Below are 6000 nucleotides of genomic sequence, written 5' to 3' on the forward strand. Positions count from 1 at the left end.
ATAAACATATCTATCACAAAGCTGTTTCACAGAAAGCTTTTTTCCAGTTTATGTCTCAGGATATTTGCTTTTTCACCATAGACGTCCATATATTCCCGAATGTCCCCTGGTAGCTTTTCCTCCAAAAGGGATTCCAATATCCTCTATGAGAAAAAAGGTATAATTCTGTGAGTACAATACACATGTCACAAAGCAGCTCCTCGGAAATCTTCTCTCCAGTTTCTCTCTGAAGATATTTCCATTTCCACCATAATCCTCAAAGCACTCCCTAGTATCCCTTAGCTGACTAAACTAAAACAGTGTTAGAATACTGCTCAATTAAAACAGAAGCTTAACTGTGGGAGTGGAATGCACATAACAGAGAGCAGCTTCACAGAAAGTTTTCTTCTGGTTTTAATCGTAGGGTATTTCTTTTTCAGCATATCCTTAAGAGCGTTCCCAAATGTCCTCTCTCAGGTTCCACAGAAATAGTGATTTCAAACTGCTCAATCCAAAGAATGATTTAACTCTATGAGATGAATACATACATCACAAAGCAGTTGCTCAGAAAGCTTTTCTCCAGTTTACAATGGAAGACATTTCCTTGCTCTCCACGGGCCCCCGGTCTCCACTTAATATCCCTTCGCAGAATCCTCAAAGACACACTTTCCAAACTGGGGAAATATAGAGTAAACTTTAACTCTCTGAAATGAATGCACATGTCAGAGAGCAGTTTCTTGGAAAGCTTATTTCTGGGTTTTATTTGAGGATATTTCACTTTTTGCCATAGTCCTCAATGTGCTCCAAAATATCATTTTTTTGGTTTTTCGGGAACAGTGTTCAAAACTGCCTCATGAGAAAAGAAGTATAACACCCTGAGTGGAATGCACACATCACAAAGCAGTTTCTCAGAATGCTTCTATCCAGTTTTTATCTGAAGATATCTCCTTTTTCAACATAGGCCCGAATGTGCTCCCTAATATCCCTTTGCGGATGCATCCATGACGGATTTTCCAAACTCTGTAATATAAGGAAAGTTTTATCAATGTGAGTTGAATAAACATAGCAAAAAGCAGATTCACAGAAAGCTTCTTTCTAGTTTTCATCTGAAGGTATTTCCTTTTTCACCATAGTCCTGAATGTGCTCCCAAATGTCCCTTCATGGATCCGTCCATGACAGTTTCAAAGCTGCATAATGTAATGAAAGTTTTATTTATGTGAGACGTATACACATATCACAGAGCAGTTTCATAGAAAGCTTCTTTCCAGTTTTTTTATGAGACTTTTTACCTTTTCACCATAGGCATCAACATGCTCCCGAATACTACTTGGTACCTTTTTCTCCAAAGGGGTTTCCCTGATGCTGTATGAGAAGAGAGGTATAACACGGTGAGTGGAATGCACACGTCACAAAGCAGTTCCTAGGAAAGCATCTCTCCAGTTTTGGTCTGAACATATTTCCTTTTTCACCGTAAGCATCAAAGCACTCTCGAATATCCATTCACACACTAAACATAAACAGCATTAGAAAACGGCTCAATGGAAAGAGAGGCTTAAGTGAGCAAGAGAAATTAAGATGACACAGAGCAGTTTTACAGAAAGCTTCCTTCTGGATTTTACCAGAGGATATTTCTTTCTCCATACTCTAAGAAGTGTTCCCAAATGTCCTTCCTCAGATTCCACAAAAACAGTGATTTCAAACTGTTCCTTTAAAGAATGGTTTATCTCGAAGTCAAATTGTCCCTCTTTGCAGATGACATGATTGTGTATTTAGAAAATTCCATTGTCTCAGCCCAAAATCTCCTTAAGCTGATAAGCAACTTCAGCAAATTCTCAGGATACAAAATTAATGTGCACAAATCACAAGCATTCGTATACACCAGTAACAGACAAACACAGAGCCAAATCATGAATGAACTTCCATTCACAATTGCTTCAAAGAGAATAAAATACCTAGGAATCCAACTTACAAGGGATGTAAAGGACCTCTTCAAGGAGAACTACAAACCACTGCTCAGTGAAATAAAAGAGGACACAAACAAATGGAAGAACATACCATGCTCATGGATAGGAAGAATCAATATCATGAAAATGGCCATACTGCCCAAGGTAATTTATAGATTCAATGCCATCCCCATCAAGCTACCAATGAGTTTCTTCACAGAATTGGAAAAAACTGCTTTAAAGTTCATATGGAACCAAAAAAGAGCCCGCATCTCCAAGACAATCCTAAGTCAAAAGAACAAAGCTGGAGGCATCACGCTACCTGACTTCAAACTATACTACAAGGCTACAGTAACCAAAACAGCATGGTACTGGTACCAAAACAGAGATATAGACCAATGGAACAGAACAGAGTCCTCAGAAATAATACCACACATCTACAGCCATCTGATCTTTGACAAACCTGAGAGAAACAAGAAATGGGGAAAGGATTCCCTATTTAATAAATGGTGCTGGGAAAATTGGCTAGCCATAAGTAGAAAGCTGAAACTGGATCCTTTCCTTACTCTTTATACGAAAATTAATTCAAGATGGATTAGAGACTTAAATGTTAGACCTAATACCATAAAAACCCTAGAGGAAAACCCAGGTAGTACCATTCAGGACATAGGCATGGGCAAAGACTTCATGTCTAAAACACCAAAAGCAATGGCAGCAAAAGCCAAAATTGACAAATGGGATCTAATTAAACTAAAGAGCTTCTGCACAGCAAAAGAAACTACCATCAGAGTGAACAGGCAACCTACAGAATGGGAGAAAATTTTTGCAATCTACTCATCTGACAAAGGGCTAATATCCAGAACCTACAGAGAACTCAAACAAATTTACAAGAAAAAAACAAACAACCCCATCAAAAAGTGGGCAAAGGATATGAACAGACATTTCTCAAAAGAAGACATTCATACAGCCAACAGACACATGAAGAAATGCTCATCATCACTGGCCATCAGAGAAATGCAAATCAAAACCACAATGAGATACCATCTCACACCAGTTAGAATGGCAATCATTAAAAAGTCAGGAAACAACAGGTGCTGGAGAGGATGTGGAGAAATAGGAACACTTTTACACTGTTGGTGGGATTGTAAACTAGTTCAACCATTATGGAAAACAGTATGGCGATTCCTCAAGGATCTAGAACTAGATGTACCATATGACCCAGCCATCCCATTACTGGGTATATACCCAAAGGATTATAAATTATGCTGCTATAAAGACACATGCACACGTATGTTTATTGCAGCACTATTCACAATAGCAAAGACTTGGAATCAACCCAAATGTCCATCAGTAACAGATTGGATTAAGAAAATGTGGCACATATACACCATGGAATACTATGCAGCCATAAAAAAGGATGAGTTTGTGTCCTTTGTAGGGACGTGGATGCAGCTGGAAACCATCATTCTTAGCAAACTATCACAAGAGCAGAAAACCAAACACCACATGTTCTCACTCATAGGTGGGAACTGAACAATGAGATCACTTGGACTCGGGAAGGGGAACATCACACACCGGGGCCTATCATGGGGAGGGGGGTGGGGGGAGTGGGGAGGGATTGCATTGGGAGTTATACCTGATGTAAATGACGAGTTGATGTGTGCTGACGAGTTGATGGGTGCAGCACAGCAACATGGCACAAGTATACATATGTAACAAACCTGCACGTTATGCGCATGTACCCTAGAACTTAAAGTATAATAATAAAAAAAAATTTTAAAAAAAGATTAGAATTGTGTTAAGTTAAATACAGAATTTAATATTTTGAAATGTTACCAAGAGATTTGATTTTTTAAGTATTGGTGTGCTATGGATTCCTTAATTTTACCTAGAATTATATTGAACTCTAAAACCCAATTTTCATATGCACATATAATTATGTAATTTCTGTATTCATTTTCAGATTGTCTTACCATCATGGTATTTTTTCCTATCTTGCATCAGAAGAAGAAATAAACTCCTTTTCCAAAAGTGAAAAAAAAAAAAAAGAATGGTTTATCTCTATGAGTGGAATACACACATCATAAAGCAGTTGCTCACAAAGCTTCCCTCCAGTTTTCATCGGAAGACGTTTCCTTGCTCATCACAAGCCTCCGGGCACCACAAAATATCCCATCACAGATTCCTCAAAGAGAGAGTTACCAAACCGGGTAACATAGAGTAAGCTTTACCTTTGTGAAATGAATGCACATATCACAGAGCAGTTTCTGGAACGCTTCTTTCTGGGTTTTATTTGTGGATATTTCACTTTTCGGCATAGTTTTCAATGCACTACGAAATATCATTTTTTTGGTTTTACAGGAACAGTGTTCAAACACTGCCTTATGAGAAAAGAGGTATAACTCCCTGAGTGGTATGTACACATCACAAAGCAGTTTCTCAGAAGGCTTCTCTCCAGTTTTTATCTGAAGATATTTCCTACTTCATCATATACCTGAATGTGCTCCCGAATGTCCCTTTGCGAATCCGTCCATGACGAAGATTTAAAACTGCATAATAAAAATATAGTTTTATCTAGGTGAGTTGAATGAACATATCAGTCACAAAGCAGTTTCACAGAAAGCTTCTTTCCAGTTTTTATCTGAAGATATTTCCTTTTTTACCATAGTCCGGAATGTGCTCCTGAATGTCCCTTTGCAGATCCGTCCATGATGGAGTTTCCAGGCTGAGTAACATAAAGAAAGCTTTATGTATGTGAGACGAATAAACATAACAAAAAGTAGACCCACAGAGAGCTTCTTTCCGGTTTTTATCTGAAGATATTTCCTTTTTCACCATAGGCCTCAATGTGCTCCTGAATGTCCCTTTGTGGATCTGTCCGTGACAGAATTTCCAAGCTGCATAGTGTAAAGAAAGCTTTATCTATGTAAGATGAATACACATATCACAGAGCAGTTTCATAGAAAGCTTTTTTCCAGTTTTTATCTGAGGTTATTTCCCTTTTCACCATAGGCATCAACATGCTTCCGAATATAACTTGGTACCTTTTTCTACAAAAGAGTTTCCCCGAAGCTGTATGAGAAGAGAGATATAACACCGTAAGTGAAATGCACACGTCACAAAGCAGTTCTTCGGAAAGCCTTTCCGCAGTTTCGCTCTGAACATGTATCCTTTTTCACTGTAAGCCTCTAAGCGCTCCCGAATATCCATTCTTACGCTAAACATAAACAGGGTTAGAAAACTGCTCAATGAAAAAAGAGGCTTAACTGAGTGAGAGGAATTAGGATGACACAGAGCAGTTTCACAGAATGCTTCCTTCTGGATTTTACCTGAGGATATTTCTTTCTCCATATTCTAAGGAGGGTACCCAAATGTCCTTCCTCAGATTCCACAAAAACAGTGATTTCAAACTGCTCAATACAAAGAATGGTTGAATTCTATGAGATGAATACACACATCACAAAGCAGTTGCTCAGAAAACTTCTCTCCAGTTTTCATCGGAAGACCTTTCGTTGCTCACCAGAAGCCTCCAGATGCCACTTAATATCCCTTCACTGATTCCTCAAAGACAGATTTATCAAACTGGGCAACGTAGAGTGAGCTTTAACTGTGTGAAATGAATGCACATATCAGGGAGCAGATTCTTGGAATGCTTCTCTCTGTTTTTTTTTTTTTTTTTTTTTTTTTGAGGATATTTCACTTTTTGCCATAGTCTTCAATGCGCTCCGGAATAACACTTTTTCGGTTTTACAGGAACTGTGTTCAAATACTGCCTTATGAGAAAAGAGGTATAACTTCCTGAGTGGAATGCACACATCACAAAGCAGTTTCTGAGAAGGCTTCTCTCCAGTTTTTATCTGAAGATATTTCCTATTTCGTCATAGACCTGAAAGTGCTCCTGAAAGTCCCTTCACGAATCCGTCCATGACGGAAATTTAAAACTGCGTAATAGAAATAAAGTTTTTCTTGGTGAGATGAATGAACATATCTATCACAAAGTAGTTTCACAGAAAGCTTCTTTCCAGTTTTTGTGTGAGGATATTTCCTTCTTCACCATAGCCATCCATATGCTCCCGA

Source organism: Macaca thibetana, chromosome 13 (assembly GCF_024542745.1).
Source record: "Macaca thibetana thibetana isolate TM-01 chromosome 13, ASM2454274v1, whole genome shotgun sequence".
NCBI classification, from domain to species: domain Eukaryota; kingdom Metazoa; phylum Chordata; class Mammalia; order Primates; family Cercopithecidae; genus Macaca; species Macaca thibetana.